Raw genomic sequence first — 23,327 nt, 5'->3', positions numbered from 1 at the left:
GGACGAGCATGAGGATGGTGGCAGGATCAGTGGCAATGTACCATTCTTCCCATATTTTCTTGTGACTTTAGCCTGAATTCCCAAGTCAGCCTCTCTCCCAACCTCCTCCTTCCCCTCCTCAGACAATCACACACCCTCCAAAACTGCTTCCTCCATTGAATAAAGATATATTTCAAAAAATTGCTTCCTTTTTGATATTTACTGTACATTTCCTAAGGAAACCCCTTAAGAGTTTGCAGTCAGACTGCCCCAGCATCTCTTGATCCATGCATGAGGTGAGGACATTTTTTGTATACATTAAAATATCATTGAATTCTGGATGTACACAAGTGACGCACAAATGGGCAGTAGCCATGGCTGAAGCCCTTCTACTGCTCACAAGTTTCAGACCTGTGCTAATTCGACCCCTTTTTCCTGAAACAGAAAAAAACTGCCATGTGCTGATGACATCCTTCTTAAAGTTTATGCAAACCAATACCGAACACTAAACCTATGACCTCTCCAGCGGTCTCTCAGCGCGTCCCACTGCGATCGGGCAAGAGTTTGGCTTTAAACACAACCCTAGGCAGTTCTACGATCGGATAAAAAGGCACCAAAGAAAGGACGTGTCTGTTGCCCCGCCATACGGAGAAGGCTGGGGTCTTCCACTCCCTGGGTTGGCCGAGGCTGGGGGATGCTGCAGAGGCAGTGTTGCTGTTCACCACCTCTGATGAAAGGGTGAGATGGAGAGAGAGAGAGAGCGAACGTCATTAGTCATCATGCAAGTGACTGGATTTAAAGCCCTGTGTTCAGAAGCAGCTCCCTGGCTGAGGACTGTCGCTTTCATGGCTGGGCTAAAGTCAGTCAGAAGAGGATATCAAACAGGTAAAAATAAAATATAAATCCCCATCCCTGGTCCCAATTGAGGTGGAAGCCCAGTGTGAGGGTGCTGAATGCCACTCACTGCTCTGCTCACATAATAAAGAGAATCTTTATAATTACAACATTGGAGCCTATATTTCACTAATGAGCTTTGGCAGCTGCACAGTTTGGTGCTTATCTCTTCAGATCCCTAGAAACCACTTCCAGAGACACTGTGCTGTTACCTCAGTTATCAGAGCACTGGGGCTGGCATGGAATGATGATCTCGGAAAGAGGGAGCTTTCTCTAATGATCTCCTCACTGAACAGCTCTGGCGTGCAGTTCTACCAATTCTTGACCACTCCTGCTTGATCAACCAAACACCTAATCATCATACTGGCTTTCAGCTATAAATCCACGTTTGTAACGGCTCCTACAAGTGGGGTCCAGTTTTTTTTTTTAGCTAACATCAGAAAATGCAGACAGACTGGCATCGGTTTAGAAAGCAACGTGATCTCTGGTTCCGAGCTGTCCGGACAACGCCCACAGGCTGCGATACTCACAGTCACAGCACACCGGCTTCCATGAACGCTCTTAACGGAGACAGCCGCAGACTTCAGAATCCGAAAGAGATCTTACTGGCACCGCTACGATTTCCTCTTTTTTTTCAGTCAAATTATGCTTTCAGTCCTAGTTCACTTCTTTGAGAAACCTGTTGAAAACAACACAGGCAGAGGTCAGCATTTCAAGAGCTGAGGCTGTATACAGAGGGGTAGAAAAATATCTGTAAAACTTAGGTGCCAGCCAAACTTTTTAGGAGCCAGGAGATTTTGAAAGGGTAAAAAAAAAAAATCTGTATTCTTTATTATTTTTATTGTAGGATTTTTTTTTTTTTTTACCCATTCTGCTTATTTTTTGTTCTGTTTTTAGGATGGGGAAGTATTGATGGGATTTTTATTTTAAATTTCCCATTCCCAAGCTCTTCCTTAACATCTCTGGCAGCCCAGAAACCTCAACTCCTCTCAGGCCCCAGCATCGCTCTCCCCTGAGCCTCTACCCCCTTCTCCTCCCTGGGCTCGACTCCAGTGGCATGGCTGGGGCAGCATTGGCATATCCTTCTCTGGTGGCCCCTGCAAGTGTCAGGAAGGACAGTTTAGTTGCCTGAGCACCTACATATGTTTACACACAAACACAAACCATACTAGGACATTCAGCAATTCCACCTGGAACCCAAATTAAAATCATGACAGTTGTATACTCTCTCTTCAGCATTCTGTGAAAAGTCTTTCCCAGCCTGCCTTGTACTACAAACAGCGGGCCTCCAGAGCCACATAACATCCGTGCACACCTGAAATGTTAAGAGATAATGGAGCAGACAAACCTTCAGAGCCCAGTACTTTCACTCACTACTGGAGTGCTCCTGGACACGGTGAGGAGTCCCTGAATTCAAAGGCCCAAAACAATGCTAAGTTCTGCAAGAAGATACAGGGGGGGAAACACCCCCCCCTTAATCTACCTTCTGTCAGCTCTGGTCTTTCAAGAAACATTACAATTATTTTATTTACTACCGTGGTCCCAATCCAGATAATTAAAGGACTCCACCAGATTCCCTAAGAGCCTTTGCAGTATGAAATTAGAATGTTGCTAGGATCCTAATTAGTAACCAAGCAACCTTCCCTGGATCATGCATACCTGTTACTATTTTTTTTTTTTTTACATGTTTGTGTACACTGGAGCATCAGAATCAGTTGAACTAATTAAAAAAAATGTTCCTTAGAAATAATCATTTTAACTGCCATGGAAAACTCAGCCAGCAACATTTTATGCCACGCATTCTCGTAGCTGAGACTGAGGGCAAGGCAGAGCATGTGTGCTGGGGATGAACATTAAGGAGATAGTCCAGGGGCAAATCTCAGCAAGAAAGCTCATACTTTGCAAATGTCATGTATTTTGTACCTGAATGCTAATTATACAAATCATATCACAGAACAGAGCTAGTGCAGCTGTCCAATGCCAGATCCACCCAGATAGACTGATCCAGTCCCGGCTTCCCTGTCCAGACCCAAAAGACGCCAGCCGCATCCTCCCTTGCCATGACTCCAGCTCTCTTTTATTATAGGGATACATTTCCGAGACTAACTCAGGCTTCCTCCCTCACTTATCCCCCTCCCCCCATGGTTGCAGAATGCTAAACTATAGTGTGTGTGTATTCTCTCTCCCTTAACTAGCTGCTTTCTGCTTCTGCTCCCCAGGCAGAAACAGCTCCTTATTGGGCCCTGGAGAGGAGAAATCAGAGCTCCACATGTGGGAAGAGGAGAGGATTTTACTGCATGCTTTGTTTCAAGGGTGAGCAAACTCTTCAAACACTGGCACTGCCCTCCCCCCACCACAACCACCACCATTCATGCAAATCGTTGAGGCCCCTCCAAGTTGGGTTACAGCATCATCATATACTTCCAGCACTGCTGGAAACAGCCAAGAGCAGGTAAAACACCATCACATTCCCGGCTGGGGTTTCGGGGGCTCATATTGTGGAAAGAGAGGGAGCTGAGCTTCGCGTTTTTAAAAAAGGTTGATAGGCTAGGGGGGCGCATCGGGCGCTAGTCCTTACTTATGTCAAACGCTTTCTGGAGGTGGTGGGCTGCAGGATCAGACCTAAAGGCTGGCACACTTTGTTTCTGGTTGCTTTGTACTGCGTCCTCACTTAACCAGCCAGAAAGATGCTCGGCTGCATAGGGAGAGGAATGGTCATCAGGAAAAGGGAGGTGATGTTGCCCCTGTATAGGTCCCTGGCGAGACCTCAGTTAGAATCCTGTGTACAGTTCTGGAGACCGCACCTTCAACAGGCTATAAACAAGATGGAATCAGTCCAGAGGGCGGCTACTAAAATGGTCAGTGGTCTTCATCATAAAGCATATGGGGACAGACTTAAAGATCTAAACATGTATACCCTAGAGCAGCGATTCTCAACCGGTGTGTGGCAACACACCAATGTGTCGCCAAGCACCAGCTGGTGTGTTGCGGCTCCCGGTGTCCCACAGCCCCAGTTATACTTCCCTTTAACCTTTTTCCTGCCCCCGCAGGCCAATGGGAAACCTTCCTTCTTCCTGGCCCCGCGGGCCAATTGGAAGCCTCCTCCCAGTGGGAGTAGGAAGAAGGGAGGAAGCCTCTGATTGGCCGGTGGAGCAGGAAGAAAGGGGGTCTCTCTTAGCCCGGGGTGGGGTGGTTTGAGGGGGGCTGGGAGGAATAGCAGTGTCCAGGCCCATGGCGTCGAAGAACTCCGACTGCAAAGCAAGGCCGCCACAGGCTGGAAGCGCTGAAATTAAACACAGTGGTGAACCACAAAGAGAAGAGGCCAGCTGCTCTAGGATTTCCCGCTTCCAAAGCGGCAGGGAACCGCGGCAGTGAGTCGCAAGCACGAAGAGGCCGGTTGCTCCGGGGATTCCCTCCTGATGCAACAGTGAGCGCGGCAGAGCCGCGATTAAAGTAAAAGTGGCGCTCAGCCATGCTTACAGATGGGGCAATTGGAGCTCCCAGCGGCCGTAAAAGCAGGCAGATGGGGGGGGGGGGGGGGCGCAGGAGCCTAGGGATATCCCGGCAGCCAGAAGAAAGGCCTGAGTGCTGTGACATATTTTTCTAAAATAAATGTTTGCTGCTTCAGTGCGACTGAGAAGGCAGCGGCAGCACTGGGAAATCTGCCACTGTGAAATTAAAGGGGCTCTAAGCAAAGTGTGTGTGAGAGAAGAGACAGAGACTGGTCAGGGAGGTGACTGGGGTGTGTGTGAGAGACAGAGACTGGTCAGGGAGGTGACTGGGGTGTGTGTGAGAGACAGAGACTGGTCAGGGAGGTGTCTGGGGGTGTGTGTGAAAGACAGAGACTGGTCAGGGAGGTGTCTAGGGTGTGTGTGAGAGACAGAGACTGGTCAGGGAGGTGCTGGGGTGTGTGTGAGAGACAGAGACTGGTCAAGGAGGTGTCTGGGGTGTGTGTGAAAGACAGAGACTGGTCAGGGAGGTGTATGGGGTGTGTGTGAGAGACAGAGACTGGTCAGGGAGGTGTCTGGGGTGTGTGTGAAAGACAGAGACTGGTCAGGGAGGTGTCTGGGGTGTGTGTGAAAGACAGAGACTGGTCAGGGAGGTGACTGGTGTCTGTGTGTGAGAGACAGAGACTGGTCAAGGAGGTGTCTGGGGTGTGTGTGAAAGACAGAGACTGGTCATGGAGGTGTCTGGGGTGTGTGTGAGAGACAGAGACTGGTCAGGGAGGTGACTGGTGTCTGTGTGTGAGACAGACTGGTTGTAGGGTTTAATTGTGGTGTGTGTGTGTGTGTGTGTGTGTGTGTGTGAGAGACTTGTTGTGGGCCCTAAAGAAGAGGACAGTGAGGACAGAGCTTCAGCAGCTGCTGCTGTTCCTGGTGTGTGCTTTCAAGGGAAAGGAGTAGGAGAGTTGCTGGAGAGGGTAAGTAAAAGGTGGCATTTTAAGTTTATTTTTCTTGATTGACTGCCATTTTAATTATTTATTATGTGATGTGTCTGCTGTTTTGAAATATTTTATTGATATTCGGACAAATTTAATAATTTTTATGAGTGTTTAATTGTTGGATATTATTCTGTTCAGCAGCTGTTTTGTAACATTTATTAGTATAGTACAATTATTTCTGTCTGGGGATCTATAGCAGTTTGGCTTGTTCTGTTTTCCTAATAGGAGGTGTATTAGTGTTTAGGGCCTGGTTTAATAGTTGTATTTCTTAGATAGGGTTGTTACTGTTTGAGTGTGTTCCATAATACAGGTGTAACTTTGTGCGGGTTAGCTTGTGTGCATTATTGCAAATCCTGAGAGTCTGTTAGGTGCTATATTTCTCTTTCCATTTCTCCAGGTTCGCACTGCATGCAGAGAGGCTTTTTTTTGTTTTCCATTCCAGTTTCTGTCTCCATATTTATAATTTGCGGACTTTCTATACTTGGTGAAGGTCAGTTCTGGGTGTGTGACCGAGGTGAGATATTTTACTAGCATGTAGGCATTTGTATCACTTATTTGTTGCATATCCTATTGAGAAAACACATTAGTGGTAAATTACTGTCTTTTCATAAGGAGGGCTATTTATATATATATATATATATATATATATATATATATATATATATATATATATATATATATATATGATATATATATATATATTATATTATATTATATATATATATATACCGAAATAGAGAAACTTCTGAGAAAACTAAACCCAGCATGCCACGAACTTGACTCAATACCGATTCGTACCCTCAAGGAAATAGTACATATTTCCCCACCCATAACTGCCATAATAAATAACTCTCTCGAAGAAGGCAAATTTCCAGACAAATTAAAAGTGGCAACAATCAAACCCATAATTAAGAAAAAGCACCTCTGTCCAGACAATCTCAACAACTACTGCCCAATATCTAACCTACCCCTACTCGCCAAACTAACTGAGAAAGCAGCACTCAAACAGCTAAACGATCACCTCGAAACCAACAACATCTTACACCCCTCACAACACAGTTTCAGAAAAAATCGTAGCACAGAAACCTTACTACTCAACTTGTCAAACACAATAATAAGAGGTTTCGACAACGGCCAAAAAGCCATCCTCATCCTTCTTGACCTATCCGCCGCATTCGACACTGTAGATCACAAAATCCTAATCTTCAGACTAGCAGACATTGGCCTATCCGGCAAAACGCTAGACTGGTTCACCTCCTTCCTTAAAAACAGACATTTCAAAGTAAACAACCAATACTCAGAAGCAATACCCCTCAAAACCGGAGTACCTCAAGGATCCGCATTGTCAGCCACCCTATTCAATATCTACCTTCTGCCCCTCTGCAACCTTCTCACGAGTCTCGGCATAACTTAGTACATGTATGCCGATGACATACAACTAATCATTCCCGTAAACAACGCAATTGAAAACGCAATGAAAACTGCAGCCAAATACCTCGACACCATAAGAACTATGCTAAACCACATGAAGCTATGTCTAAACATGGGCAAAACAGATTGTATACTACTCGAAAAAAACACTCCGGAATCAGTGCGAACTACAACATACTAATTGACAACACACACATCAAATTAAAGGACGTGAAAGATCTCGGATTATGGTTAGACGCAGAACTTAACTTCAAAAAACACATTTCACTAAAAACCAGAGAAGGCTTCCACAAATTACTAATCCTCAAACAACTAAAACCCCTTCTACACTACCCCAACTTCAGAACCATTCTCCAATCACTCATATTCAACAGCATAGACTATTGCAACTCCCTACTGATAGGACTACCCAAGTCCACCATTCGACCACTCCAGCTGCTACAGAACGCAGTAGCCAGAATCTTAACCAGTCACAAAAGATCTGACCACATCACCCCAGTGCTAAAAAGCCTACACTGGCTACCAATAGAAAAGAGAATAGAATATAAAACCCTAACCATATTACACAGAGCAATCCACAGCAACGAAAATTCAAGCCTAAATAACATCATCCAGAAACTCGTCTCCCAAAGCAACACCAGAACAACAAACAAATTACTTCTCGACATACCATCAATTTCAACTGCCAATCATACTATTGTAAGAAACAGAGCCATTTCCATAACAGGCCCTCACCTCTGGAACTCACTTCCAGAAAACCTGAGACTACAAAATAACATGAAAACATTTAAAAAAGATCTCAAAACATGGCTCTTCAGACAAGCCTTCAAAGATGGGCCGGATTTACGCGCGCAGGGCATTTAAAATCCAGCCCAAAGGGTATAGATATTCCAGTTTACTTTCATGTTTTATCTGTTTGACCGCTACAAATGTAATATGTTGTTTCAAATGTAAACCGGAATGAAGGCAGCTAGCTAAATTTCGGTATATAAAAATGTACAAATAAATAAATAAAATAAATATTTTGCCTGGTAGTAAAAGGAGTTGTTTTGCTTTTACTGAGATGTCATCAGAAGCAGAATATCTTTTTTGTATGGCGAATTGTACAGGGTAATGCCCTAGATCTGCTCTGCACTCATTGCTGGGGGTTGAGGGGATTCCTATGGATGCAGAGTGCATGTTTACATTTAGCCCTGTGATGGTCACATGTTCAGTGTGTTACACATGTGAGAACCATCTGTCAGGTGTGTCCCAGCCGAAAAAAGGTTGAGAACCACTGCCCTGGAGAAAAGGTGGGAAAGAGGAGATTCTGTATGAGACAGACAATAAAATACCTCCAAGGTTTCCATGCACAGGTCGTGAGCCTTATTCAATGGAAAGGAGGCTCTAGAATGAGGGGTTAGGAAAGGAGGAGAGGGAAAGGGGGTAGACTCAGGAGTAATCCTAGGAAATATTTCTTTACAGAGAGGCTGGTGGATGTGTAGAACAGCCTCCCAGTGGAAGTGGTGGAGACAAAAATAGTATGTGAATTCAAGAAAGCATGGGATAAACACAGGGGATCTCTTAGGGAGTGATGAGAATTATAATGCTAAATTACAGGCCGATACAGTAAGGACGCGTTAGAAAGAATGCGGTAGTGCCGGGCGCACCCTCGTTTGCCGCATGCACAGTTCGGATCACCTACCGCTCGATACAGTATTTAAATTAGACGCAAATGCAAGCCGCGTCCAAAGTGCGTCCATGAAGCGGTAGGCGTGCGCAATCCATTTTACTGTATAGAGCGCTATACAGCGTCTATACAGTAACCTGGGTGCGCTGGTACCTGTCATTTGAAATGTCATTTGAAATGACAGGTACCAGGAAGTGGTACCTGTCACCAGTCCTCTCTCCCCCCCTCCCGAAGCAAGGCGCAAGGCGAAAATAGACTCGACATGTTGTTAAAGCAAATGTGAATAAAGTGCCACAAAAGTAAGCTTACTGCATATGAATGACAAACAGTCCTCTTTCCCCTCTTCCCGAGGCGTGCACCGCGGCTCCCCTGCCTCCTGGGGGCAGCCGGCGGCGAAAGCCACTTCCAGTTGGGTGGATGCGCAGACTGGATGGGCCATACGGTCTTTCTGCCACCATCTTTCTGTTTCTACCTTTTGAATTATAGCTGGTTAAGGTAAAGTTATACAGGAGCGCATTCCTGGATAACTGTGACCTAACTAGTGATATCAAACACAGTCGCATAAAGGTGAATTTTCAAAGGCTTACCTGCGTATAAAAGGCCATATATGCGTGTAGGTGACCTGATCACTCGTAAAACGATTTTAAGAACTTAAGAAATCCCTAAAACTTCTCTCTTTTGCCAGGCATTTGCATAAGGCCCCAAATAACTTACTGAGCTCTTTCTTTGTCTCCCGTTGCAGATATTGTCTGCAGTACATCATGTGTTGTCCTTTTCTTATTTGCTGTTCATTTTTATGCTGTAGTTTTCGATTTTATGTAGATCTGTAACCCGCTCCAAAGTTTGGAGGGTGCGGGATATAAATTATTTAAATAAATAAATAAATGTGTATGTAAAAAAGGGGCCACATATGTGTGTGCGCATGATCAAAAGTGCAGGCGCAAAATATGGGCATGTCAAGGCAGCATTTGCACGTATGCGTGTAATGAGGTATTTTAAAAGCAACGTACACGCGAATGTCATCCAACTTATGCATGCTCGGTTTTACTATTTCTCATTTACGCACACAAGTGTAAACTTTTATTTTAATTTTTGACTTTGTGTTTGGCGGGTTGGCTTCTTTGGTGACTGGACAGAGGAGCAGGCTAGGGGGTGGGAGGAAGCGTGCCAGAGACAAACTGGGACCTATTGGGAGGATCACCTGGACACAGAGTCACACTGGTGGGGGGAGGGGGTAAGGTTGAGGGTACCTGGAATAGAAAGGTCAAAAAGGGGGATAGACTGGGCCATACTGGGACCCACTGGTTTGTACTGGGGGTTAACTGGGACATACCATGCTACACAAAGAGTTGGAGTGCATATTACTGGGACTTACTGGGAGTCTGTGGTGGAGATTCCCTTTTCAGGACGACTAAAGGCTTTATGGATACTCATGTCACAATGGCTGAGGAGGGAGAGAGAACAGAGGAGGAGGAGGTACCCCTTACAGAGAGTATGCAGGACTAGAGCACGGTTTTTGCATCTCTCAGAGGAGCAAGCTCTGCACAGGTTCCAGTTCAACAAGGAAATCATGCTGTACCTATGCCAGCAGTCACAGCAGGACTTGCAACCTATCAATCGAAGAGGCCACGTCTTGCCTGTACAAACCAAGGTCACTACTGCTCTGGCATTTTTGGCTACTGGCACCTTCCAGACATTTCTAAGGGGTCATGGCTGGGATCAGCCAGTCTTCCACCTCCATGTATATCGAGCAGCTCCTGGCAGCATTGCGCCACAAAACAGACATATATATATATCCTTCCCTCAGAGCAGACAACGAATCATGACTGATTGATATCAAGTAGCACTCTTCCCATCTATTTTGGGGGCTATCTACTGTGCTTGCATCTCTATAAGGGTACTAGGGGGAGACAAAGCCAACTGCCACAACTGCTTCCACTCTCTCCAAATGCAGATGGTCTGCGATTCCAAGGCCATCATCCTGAACATCGTGCCCAGATTTCCAGGATCTACTCACGATGCTACATTCTCTTAGTCAGAAATGCATGACCAGCAAAGTCCACATCACCAAGGATTGGCTTCTAGGTAGGAATGCACGACTCACTTGACCACCAACACCAATTAACCTCTTCTTATTGTCTTCCTCATATTTAGGTGGACTGACAGCTTTGGCCCAGAAGGAACATGCTAAACCTGCTCTGTGAACTAGCCCGCGGCCCAATCCAATCGAATCTAAATGTTCTTCTCTGCCTTCTCCCCTACAGGTGAGAGGGGATATTCACTCAAAACCTGGCTCATGAGCCGCTCACACACCGCTGCAGATGTTCGCTACAACAGGGCCCACAGACCAGGGCAGCCATCGAGAAAACCTTTGGCCTACTCAAAACATGGATACTGCCTGGACAGATCTGGGGGATGCCTTCTCTACAGTCTCCCTGTGAGATCTTTCTAGCCTGCTGCATGCTTCATAACCTGGCCAAAACCAGAGGCCTGCCTCCTCAGAGGGACTACAAGATCATCTACATGAAGAGGAAGAGGAGGAAGAACAGATGAGCCAGGAAGAATTGCAGGAAATACATCGCCAGAGTCAACAGCAGGCCATACAGGAAAGAAATACGCTGATAGAAAACATTTTCAAAGGCGAACATGAATTTATTTAAGCTCCGGTTCTAAGTTTTTGCTGTGTTCATTAAGTTATTCAGCCCTGAAGCAGCAGTACGTGAAGCACTGGCCAGCGTTTCTTTATTTCAGCAGGCTGAGTTATCTCAACTGCCATCACTTCAAGATGAATGGTATGGAGCATAGATTTTCTAAAGACAAGTTTTTAAGTAAAACTAAAATCAAAATTTTAAGCAAAAAAGTTTTTGAATTGAAGTGTGGACAGATTGGGAGGCTTTTCTGACTGATGGACTATATGCAGGTGTGTTCCTAAGCTTTAAAGCTATGCATATGCCACTTGACAGCCTTTTTCTCCCTTTTTATATAAATTCAGCTGGATAGCTTTTGCATAATTATTTAGAAGCTTTTGGTGGAGGCTTTTGCTTTGATTTGCTATTGCCATACCTTCATTTGCTTTTTGTGTTTGGAATTGCTCTGGCCGCCACCACCACCACCCACCCCAGAAGGGCGGACCATGCTTCCACCACCCTGACGTTTCTTCTCAGTCCACCCCCAGCGAGCCTCCTATCTGAGCCCTAGCTCTAAACCATTCTTGGCTTCCTTCAGGTGTCTGAAGCTCTCAATATCATCTCCCCTGCCTCATTGCTCCTTTCCTACATGTTCAGATTTCTAAGTCTCGTCTCATGGGACTTCTGATGCAGGCCCTGCATCAGTCCTCCTCCTCTGGCCACTGCCTTGTCCCCACTGTTCTCCTACCTTGAAATCATCAGATATAATCTCTCGGAGACTCGGCTGTATTTTCGGGTACTTCTGATGATGATATAGTACTTCGACTCACAGAAGGATCAATTGCTCCAGCAGTCACAGTTTCTGCAGAAAGAGAGAGAGACTCTGGAAGTAATTCCTGAGCAGCAGATTCTGGGCTGGGTTCCCTCAAAACTGCAGGAGACTTGGACCTAGACAGAAGGTTACTTTGGAAATTGCATTATGAGAGGGCCCTGTATTTTGAACCAATGTCTCCTACCATGTGGCATTTCAAAACCTAAACAATCACTCAAAATAACATATATATATATATAAATAAAAAAAAAACAAAAAAAAAAACAAATTTGTTTCTTCATAAGATGACCTCTCTATACTCAAGGGTCAGGGTCTCCAACACAATGACCACCAGCAGAAAGCTCCCCATCCCGAACTGGAAAACAAGATCAGTCTCCACAGAGCGACCCATAACTGCTGCAGTCTCACCTTCTTGCACTATACCCCAAACCTCCAGGGGAGTTCCCACCTGAAATAGCCCCGACGTCCACTCCCCCGCCCCCCCCCCCCCCCCCCCAGGTACCGGAGTCCTCCTCCTTCTGTGCCAAGACCTCAATCTCCAGAAACTAGCCACAACTCAGCTTGGTCCCTTGTAGCCAGTGCAGACATCTTTCAGTCTTGGGGGGTGGGAAGATAAATCGCTTTTTCTGGACCTCAATCCCTGGATCTCTTGGAGCAGTGGTCAACCTCAGGATCCACTCTCTCAGCCCTGCCAGAGTCCTTATCCTCTGACGATGGGACAGGGCTTCCTCCTCTTGCCCCCAGCTCCGGCTCTAACCCATCTACCACGAGGAGCGCACTAGGTGAGGGTCCAGGCCTGCTACACGGCTTAGTTAGGAGGGAACTTGAGGCTACTGTGCCAGGGAAGGCTGTTCTGCCTGCCCAGCACAGCAGCTAATGGAGGGGCTTGTTCACAAACACAGGGACTCTATGCGAATGACCAAGCAGACCACAGAGCCAAAATAATATACTGAAATAGCAACCCAGCTCCATAGTCTACCACAGCATCTTCATTCCCTACTGAAGAGGAGGCCTTTTTATGCTTTCCAAGGTAGGGAATGTCAGAAAGACTTATGTAAAAGGGATCAATGTCTGTCTCTAGGCACAATGATTCTCCCAAAAAAAAAAAAAAAAAAAGGGATGGAAATTCAACAGGAAATTCTTCTTGGCAGGAAGAAAATTTGAACATTTTGAATGAAATATCAGAGAATTTTCAGAGACTCGAGCTCCAAAAAAAAAAAAAAAAAAAATCCCCACACTGCTTTCTATGGCAAACTGTTGGGAGCTGTTGGAACTGTTAGAATGCTGAGCAGCGCTCCATTCCAAACCCCCCCACCACCACCACCACTTTCCAGCACTCTGCCACAGAGCAACAGAGGCAGCGAAAATAACTAAAGCAACCGGCATAGAATGGCACAAAATCCTGCTTCCAAAACACCCACCCACCCCCTCAAACATGCAACCCCCACTGACAGGGAAAATAAACGACTCAGCTTTTCAATTCACCCTGCCAGAAACACACATCCAGCCCAACTACTCCCCACACATACACAAAGACATACCCCCTAAAACTTCCCAGGCTCCACGATTCCCTTTACACACACTTCCATCACACATTCCGCCCCTCCCCCCCCCCCAAAAAAAAGAACCCAAACACATTCACTATCTTCAACAGAAACATACCCCGACAACCACACGTATCCACTTACACACCCTTCTATACATACACAGCCATTCCTCCAGGCACCCCTCCACAATGAACCCCTCCACATACATCCCACTTACATATGACCCCACCCACAAACACCCACATTCCCCTTCATAACCAAACACACAATCGTATCCCAACCCCCCAAACCCTTCCTACCCATCCAAAAAAAACAAAAACCCTCACATCCATCCTCCCACACTACACACAGCACTATGCCCCTCACAACTCCAAACAACTTCTTCCGTGCACACCCACAAAGACATCTCCCCACACCCCTCACAGGTACCCGCTTCATATAGCCTCCATTTCCTCCCAGACACCCCCCCCCCCCCACCATAATCTCCCCTTTTCCCCACCCTATACACACCTTTTCTACAAATCCATGCTGGGAAGCATTCCCAAAGCCATGCCTCTGCATGCTGTTCCTAAACTTTTGTTTAAGTGATCCGGTCAAAAAGAAATGAGTACATTCATAATATAAAAAAAAGAGCTGGACATAAAATAAATACATACAGGTAAGCGTGTTGAGGCTGGAGGTGGTCAGAATGCAGCATTGGGACATCAGGTATAACTCAGAGTCACTGATCAAGAGGAAATAAAGTGAACTGTAAAATGTAGCAGGAAGAAAAGGAAATATTTAAAGCAGCAGTACTGGTAAAACAGGTCATTTGGGGGGGGTTAGATATTTCAGTTACCAGTTGCAAAATAATAGTTTGGAATCCCTTTTTCTATTTTATTGCAACAGCGATATTCTAGTAAGCCATTTCCATCATGGCTGAATGGAAGATGGGGCTGCTGCATGCAGAAGTCACACAGACACCTGCAGCATGAGAATGCAGCAGTGGGTAAGGAAGCTCGGGAAGATTTTGTTTTAAGTGGAAACTGTAAAAAGTGAATTCAATAAATTAAAAAAAAAACAGAAAGCAAAGAAATGTGTAGCCATTTCATCATACGTAGTTTCTTTCTTTGATACAGAAATTTGCATGTGATGATTACAACATTCGTTATGTGAATTGCTGTGGAATAGATGTGATTGTGCGTAGTCAGCCAGGGGCCAAGAGTGGCTGGTGTGCTGATAAGGAGACGGGTGGGACAGTGGCAGGGTGTCTTCCGCCTTTTCCCTTGGCCAGCAATGCTTTGGTAGGAAGCCCAGAACCAGGATCAAGCAAGAACGCAGTTGGAAGCACAAGCGAACGCTGCGAACAGGAAGACCAGAGGAGACTAATCAGTAGATCTGAAGCAGCAAAGTATATGCTGGAGTCAACGCAGCAAGATAAACTCAAAGCAGGACCTCCAGCAAGAGCAGCTCTGGTAACATGCAGCCTGGAAGCCTGGACATTAGGCCAAGAAATAAGATGCATGGCAGCAGGAAGTGTAGACCAAGGAGCTGGGAAGACTGACTAGAAAGTCCCAGAAACCCATGGAAGCCCCTGCTGGCAAGAGGATGAGCACTGCCCATCGGGACCTCACAATAAGTGCATCCTTAAACATTACCTATGGGGAAACTAGGCAAGAATGGTATCAGTTAGTGATGACAAGCATTAGCCAATAGCAAGGCAGCTTTAAAAAAGCTTGATGACATCACAACGTGCTCTGACCTCCCTGAGATTTTAACTGAACTGTTCTTTTTCGCTATGTGAGCGAAAAAATAAGAAGGGAAAGCAACCGTTCAGAAATGTTTTCTAACAGTTTTGCAGAAGGGGGTGCTGAGGTTTTTACAATACATACTATGCACCTCAATATGGATTTTTCCTCTTGTTGCAACATGTTCAAATCTTTGAGTCACAACAAAGAAAAGAAAAGCCTGCTGGAAAAGAGGAGACTGGTCCGTTTCAGAAAAAAATGTTTCGGGGGGGGGTGCTAGCACTGTGAAGCAAGATGGATGCATGAAACCAAGCTCTTAGAATCCTCGAGCCTTTAGCAGAAAAATCGCCAGTGAATAAGGAATTGTGGTCTTGATTAACGATCTACAAATAGTAGTTTTATTGTCCCAGATGGCTCAAAAGAAAAAAGGGCCGGACTGTAAGCAATTTTCATACTCTAAAAATGTGATTACTGATGATGGGCCTAGCGAGGTCGGAGAAACCACGAGCCTAACATCGTCAGAAGAGGAGGTAGCTACATGTCCTAGCACCACTGAGGCGAACGCAACCGAACTCCCCACCAGAGATGAATTTCGGCAATGGTTCAGCGAGCTTAGGAAAGATGTGAACACCAACAAAAAAGAACTGCTGACCATGATGGCGGATATACGTGAAGAAATGGCAGAGATAGGGAGGCGCGTCGATGATTGCGATATGAGGATCGATGCACAAGCTAACAAAATGGATGCATTACAATCACAATGCCTGCAACTATCTCACGAGCCTGCAGAGTTTCATGCCAAGCTGGAAGATTTGGAAAACTGGAGTCGCAGAAACAATCTGCATTTTCATGGCATCCCGGAATTAGAGGAGTATGCTGATTGCACAGAGACGGTTAAGAGCCTTTGTAAATTTTTTTTTTTTTTTTTTTTTTAACAAGGGTCGGATAATGAGAACTGCGAACCAGATAGAAATTGAGAGAGCCCACAGATCTCTGGGCCCAAAGATAGGTAATAAACCCCGGGACATCATCGTCTGTTTCAACCGTTATAAGGTGAAAGAAAAAGTGCTAATGGCTGCCAAGAAATATCAAACGTGGGAATGGAATTCACACACCATTTCTATTTTTGCGGACATTTCTCCAATGACTCTCCAGAAAAGGATGGATTTCCGCGAAATTACTACAATTCTACATAGAGAAGGGATTAGATATCGATGGCTGTTTCCTTTTGGGTTAGCCATAACGATACAGGGATCAACTACAAGGTAAAGACTGTGGAGGAAGCAGTGGTCATGTTGCAGGAAGCGGGCCATACGGTCAAGATCCCCGCTGCAGCTAAAAGCTTGCCTCAAGTGCAAAGTGGAGACACCCCGAAATGGCAGAGGGTGAATAAAGGAGGCTGGAGATTGCGTTGGCACACCGAGGATCCCTCACAAGACAAAGTTGCAGGCAAGGGGTGAAAAGACATTGGTGTTTCGGGGACTTATTGTTCCTTAAGTACATGTGTATTTCCTCTATTAATAGATGAGCATATTGGAGTAGATTTTCAAAGGGTTACGCGCGTAACCCCCAAAAACCTACCCCATGCTCGCGCCGAGCCTATTTTGCATAGGCTCTGCGGCGCGTGCAAGCCCCGGGACGCGCGTATGTCACGGGGTTTTCAAAAATGGGCGGTCCGAGGGCGTTCCTGAGTCCTCCGACAGCATGCACATGTTATAAAATCGGGTGTACATTTGTGAGCGCCGGGTGGTGCGCACAAATGTACCCTGCGTGCGTAACTTTTAAAATCGGCCCCACTGTGGTGAACAGTTCATGGGCGAACTACAGTTCCTATCATTATACAGTACAAGTTATATTTAAGAGGCGATTGCTGCATAAATAAGTAATGTTATTTGTTTCCCAGCATCTCCGGCTCGAGGCGAGCGGGAGATGCTCTGTGTGTGCACACGCCATCATTTGCGCTTGCAGATCTGCTATGAATGAATGGCAGCGTTGTCGGGGTGAGGGAGGGTCAGTCAAATGCAGCTTCAAGATTCCTGTTGTATAAAAGTTATTATTAGGCTAGTATGCGATTACATCTTACATTATAGCATCAGTTCATCGGAAGAAATAACCATTAGGCTATATGGCATAATATGGAGAATGAAGGACCTGCAAGGTACGAGAGGCGGAGGGATGGGAATTAGCTGGGAAAACTTGCAATCTATTTTGTCTATGTAGCAAGATGGCTTCTGTCATAATATTGTCACTTAATGTTAAGGGCCTGAATAGTCCACGCAAATGGCAGCTGTTCAGGGCAGAGGCTCAGAGCTCAGGTGCTGCTATTATATTTTTTACAAGAAACACACTTAAAACGTTGCTATGAACATTTACTGCAGTGGCCCTTGTTCCCCCAGCAATTCTTTGCAGCAGCCTCCAACTCAGCTAAATATGCAGGGGAGGTCAGCATTTTGCTGCATAAAGACTTCCAGTGCCATGTTTGAAAAGTCCGAGAGGACCCTGGTGGGCGTTTTCTATTCTTGTAGGTTGAAATAGGATTGGAGATTTGTTCCCTTCTGAACATTTATGCACCCAATGGGGAGTATATTGTATATATATAGATGCATTAGATAATATTTTGAGTTCGGAGGGAGAGGGCCATTTGGTGTTAGCTGGGGACTTCAATCTGACTGTTCAGCCCCGCCTGCATAATTCCATGGGAGGTGGTCTAGGAGCAAAAAATGGGAGGAAACATCTCAAATCCTTTATACAGAGATGGGAGCTATTGGACATATGGAGGTCTAGACATCCCTACGACAGAAATAATATTTTTATTCTAACCCCCATAAATCGAACTCATGGATTGATTTTATTCTGACAGATAAAGTTCTAAGTCAGAAGATCATTGGGACAGACATAGATCAAATAACATGGTCAGACCATGCCCCGTGTGGGTGGATCTACAGATGTCAGACATGGACTCTGGAAAGAGGATCTGGAAATTGAATGATACTCTATTGGAGGACGAGGACTTTTGCTCCACCATATTAGCTGAGATCGGGAAATACAAGAAATTTAATGAAGCCACTTTGTCCAACCCTCCCTTATACTGGGAATGCTTAAAAGCAGTACTTAGAGGTAGATTTATATCTCAGGCTACATATTAAAAAAAACACAAAATTAGCTCAGAAAGCAAAATTTATTAGCTGAGACACCTTCGTTGGAAGCTTATACATAAGGGCAATCCGTCTCATTCTGTCCTCCTGAAACTGCGACAAGCTAGGAATTCACTATGCTCTTTAACCTTAGATGCTATTTCCTACCAGTTACATCTTGTGAGACAAGAGCACTTTGAATGGGGGAACAAAGCCAGTAGGCTTCTCGTGCAATGGCTGAAACGCCGTATAGCTCAAAATCAAATTACTAGGATTTATGGGGAAAACAGGTCTATATTGGCATCATCAAGGAAATCCAACAATGTTTTCAGCAGTTTTATGGAGCTCTATATTCGAAAGATATGGGCATTCAGGATAGGATTGATGCGTATCTGGAACAAGTTAATCTTCCTTGTATCTCTGAGTAGGAAAAACAATTTTTTGAACAAGAAATCTCTCTGAGTGAAGTCCTATAAGTGATTAAAGATCTTAAATCTAATAAAGCACTGGAATTAAATGGCTTCACGGCCCAACTTTACAAAAAGTTCACACAAGAAGCGTCCTCCCCTCTTTTAGAACTATTTAATTCCTTACGAACCGGAACATCATTTTCGGGATACAATATTGGCCAATCGCTTAAATAAAGCAATGGCAAAATTGGTAAACCCTGATCAGACAGGATTTATTCCGGGCAGGATGGCAGCAGACAACATCCGTAAGATTATTGACCTTATATGGTGGGTACAACAGAGAAATACTCCAGTGGTACTACTATCTGTCGACACTGAAAAAGCGTTCGATATGGTCCACTGGCCATATTTGTTTCATACTCTGGAGAAAATTAATTTTGGCCCATTTTTTTCTGAGATGGTTATCCAAGTTATATGAAACTCCCAAAGCGTGTGTTAAAGTAAACTGAACCTATTCAGACCCATTTCCTATTGAGAGAGGAACTAGACAAGGTTGCACATTATCCCCATTATTGTTTGCCTTATTCTTAGAACCACTGGCTATAAAGGTTCACTCACTATTATCCATCACAGGGATTGAAATAGGAGGCACCAACCATAAGATGTCTTTATTTGCCCATGATATTTTATTTACTTTATCTAGCCCACTAAATTCATTGACGGGTGTAGTACAAGCATTGTCAGAATTCAGTTCTGTTTCCGGTTTCAGATTAAATCTTGACAAACTCAAGTTTTAAAACAGAAGTTTCCATTCAAATGGGCCCCCAAAAAAATAAAATATTTAGGCGTTTTAATTAGCAATAAGGTGGAGGATTTATTCAGATTTAATTATATACCCCTGACCTCCAAAATCTTTAAGGACCTAGACAATTGGTCCAGAGCTCCATTAACATTGATGGGCAGAATTGCATCAATAAAAATGAATGTTCTCCCAAAGTTTCTCTGTCTTTTTCAAACACTACCAATACATGTCTCTACTGCTGCTCTCAAATGTTGGCAGAAACGGATATTTGCTTTTGTATGGAAAAGGAAGCCGCCTAGGGTAGCGAGTGGGGTAATGTATCGACATAAACTATGAGGTGGGTTGGGAGTCCCACATTTGAGGTGGTATTTCATGGCTGCACAAACAAGAGCAATTATAGATTGGAATAAAAAGGGTGAGCAGAAACGATGGGTAGCAATAGAACAAGCATTGCTAGGTAGCATGCCCATTTGGGCAATAACATGGCAGCCGCGGAACACCTGGCTAGCTAGTAGTGTTATACCCCCAACCACCAACACAACTATTAGAGTTTGGAAACAGTGGCAGCATAAATTGGTGGGTAGAAGGAAGTATTTTTTCAGTTCGTCGCTGTTCCAGTTTGGGATTCGCCATGTTTCAAAGACTGGAAAATAAAAAAGGTTATAACTATGGGCAATATATGGGAGATGGGAGGGATGTTAACTTTCCAGCATCTTAAAGAAAAGTATCAATTCATGGATGGGGATGTCTTTCCATATGTCTAAGTCTGTCACTTCATACGCTTTGAAAAAATAGAAGAGGACTTAATTAAGGGAAAAACTCAACTGGAAAGATGGTGTGACCAGGCAGATAAGATAAAAGGGGGAATCTCAAAAATATTTAGCCTTCTTAACAATGATTCCAGTCAAAAACTCACCTATATAAAAGCATTGGAAAGTGATTTAGGGAAAGAATTTGAGGATGACACATGGGATACGATTTTTCTTAACACAAAAAAAAAAAAAAAAAAAAAAAAAGAGTACAATATCAGCTTTCACTCCTGAAAACAGCTATAAAGTTTTACTAAGGTGGTATTACACACCAGTTAGGTTGTTCAAAGCAACAATGACTTATGTTGGAGAGATTGTGGTCGCAAGGGTTCCTTTTTCCACATGTGGTGGGAGTGTCCCAAGATAGCAAAATTTGAGGGGACAGTTTCAACGATAATGCAGCAAATTTTGAATGTTATTATACAACTGCTCCCCGAAAATGCAGTTAAATTTTCGCCTGGAAAGCTCCAAAAATGAGTGGTTATTGATGCATCAAATATTGATAGCAGCCAGGTGTGTTATTGCAGCAACCTGGAAAATGTCCGATCCACCACACTTCACCTTGCTCATCTCCAAATTAGATAAGATGTGTGAGCTTTATAAATTGATGGCCCGCAAACATCATAAAATGCAAAGGTTCTCAGCGATATGGCTCCCGTACCAATTATGGTGGACAGGTCATCCATAAGTACCAGCCAGCCAACTATATATGATGTTTCATTTGTGTCCCTTTCTTTGGTATATTATAAAACTAGAGATGGTATGAATCTGTTTATGTTTTAAGCCTATTAGGAACCTGGTGATCCAAGATGGCCGCTTGGTAGAAGGTCGGGTGAAGAGAGAGCTCCTGATATTTATTTGATTTCTGCAACAATATGCCCTATACGAAGAGAGAAGGGATGGAGACACCGACTACTCCAATTCATACCCTCTCTCAGCCGGTAATTGAGGGGTTCTTCTCACCTCTGAGTGCGATAACTCCGGGAGAAGCGTCTGCTGTTGGCGTCAGGGAGGAGAAAACGCTGGCGCCACTGGACCTACACACCTCCTTGAGCCCCGGCACGCCTGTGACACCTGAGTCGCCTCATCACACCCTATCCCCGGAATCGGGAGAGGTAGCTCTCCAGGAGAAGTTGGAGGCACCCGACCCTATCGGGGGGAAAAACAGGGAAGGAGGAGCGAGACCAAAGGTCAGAGGAGATAAGGAAGTCCCACTGGAGCGAGAAAGGAGAAATAGCAGAGGAAAAATCTTGTCCGGAACCTCAACACCTCAGGGGCACAAAGGCATGGCGGTGGCCCCGTTGTGAGGCATGAACGTCGCCTACAAGGTAAAGAGAGCACTATTTTCGGTTCCAGTGAAGAAGTAACAGAAAATAATGTTGGAAAATGTCTGGCTGGTTTTGATGGAACTTAAAGCCTCAGTAGTGAGTTTTAACTCAACTATGACTGAAATCCAGAATCGAACAATGCAAATAGATTCCCTGGTAAAAATGCATTCTGAGAAATTGGAATGCTTAGAAAGCCAGGTTAATCTGATGTAAAAAATTCAAGTTGGTCTAACACAAGGAGAAATGGCTAATGCAAGGAGGATAGAAATTATGGAGAATAATTCAAGATACAATAACCTCAGAGTTTTGAATTTTCCAAGTGTTAAACTTATTTCACCATTAGAGCAATTTAAAAAATTTGCATTGGAAAATGTACAACTTTCTCCAGAAAATATTCCACCTATAGTCAAGATTTTCTTTGTATTATCTGGTAAGAAGAAAAGTAATGAAGAGCAAAATATTATTCCTCAATCTCAGAATTTGAAAATCTTACAGATTTCTAGAACAGTCAATGGAAGAGCAGGTGGAATACCATGGAACTCTATGTATAAAATGTCTTTATGCTGTGGACAGAGATAAAATACTAAGATTATTTCTTCGAAATAGAGATAAACTTTATCTTGCTCAAAAAATCTGGATGTTTCTTGATATAACCAGACCTACGGAGATATGCAGAAGAAATTTCCTTCAGATAAGCCAAGAGGTTAAAAACCTAGGGGCTCAGATAATAGTTTATTACCCCTGTAAATGCGTAGTTAAACATAATAATGAGAGATGTGTGTTCCTAGACCCGCTGGAGCTCAGAAAAGTTTTGGATGCATGTTTGCCTAAGTAATATACCTAATTTACTTTGTTCATGGGCTTTGTAGAGAAAGCTCTTAGAACCGTCTAATCCTTATAATAATTTTTCCTCTTTAGTGCTCTATAATGGTATTTGGATCTCCCAACTTCCTTATAAAAGGGTTTGTTTCTGCAAATTGATTGTATAGATCTAATTTTGTATTATGTTTCATCTCACTATATACTGACTAAGTATTTTTGACCAATATGTATCTTTTCAACTTTATTGTTAACTTTTGACCCATTCATTAATAAGCTGTAATTGCTATCTATTTTTTTGTTAAAAATGGCATAAATAGAAAATTTAAAAAAAATTAAAAAAAGCCTATTAGGAAACTGCATACAATTGAACTTGATAATGTAATCTGATGCAAAAATGTTACTCTAAAAATAACTCACGTTACATTCTGTATTACCTGAAGTTTGTACCAATTTATTGGAGTTAATAAAATATTTTAAAAAAAAAACCAAAACGTCTCATGTAAGACCACATTTAAATGTCCCGAAACGTGCCCCTAAGCCTAAGTCTGTGTGTACATATGTGCATGCATGTCTGCCTGTGTAGCCCACTCTTCCCTGCTTGCTGTCTAAAGTTTGAATTTACAGCCGAATGGTATGTGGTAATGGAGCAAGTTAGAGTACCGTTCCGGGGACGAGGCGCTCGCCAACATTTTGCATAGTCTTTCATAGTAAGGCAAAAAGGGGGAAAATGTGTGGGAAGCTCCATTCTCCAAAAATACCAGCCTCATTTTTCAGGCGCTTGAATCTGTCCATATTATTCCGGTTTCCTTCCCACATGCTAAAATTTGGTGACTTTCCATCCCCTCCTTGGAAAGTTATTTTGCCCTCGGACAAAT

The 23,327-nt window shown here is 44.0% G+C and overlaps 1 protein-coding gene across 3 annotated transcripts in view; it reads right to left on the bottom strand.

Moving 5' to 3' along the window:
• Positions 1 to 23,327, bottom strand: part of LOC115094490 (A-kinase anchor protein 17B) — a 62,927-nt gene that overhangs the window by 15,438 nt on the left and 24,162 nt on the right. For 2 of the 3 annotated variants that reach the window (XR_003857568.1, XM_029607600.1), the window contains exons 2-3: positions 11,790 to 11,903; positions 1,404 to 1,552 (exon numbers count right to left, since the gene is read on the bottom strand). The gene's annotated coding sequence lies outside the window, so the exon portion shown is untranslated. The remainder of the gene's footprint in view (positions 1 to 1,403; positions 1,553 to 11,789; positions 11,904 to 23,327) is intronic. The other variant, XM_029607601.1, reaches the window with a different exon arrangement.

The sequence above is a fragment of the Rhinatrema bivittatum genome, chromosome 6 (assembly GCF_901001135.1).
Source record: "Rhinatrema bivittatum chromosome 6, aRhiBiv1.1, whole genome shotgun sequence".
In the NCBI taxonomy this organism is placed as follows: domain Eukaryota; kingdom Metazoa; phylum Chordata; class Amphibia; order Gymnophiona; family Rhinatrematidae; genus Rhinatrema; species Rhinatrema bivittatum.
Note: the sequence above shows the minus strand (reverse complement) of the source record. Positions and strands in the feature narration are given on the sequence as shown.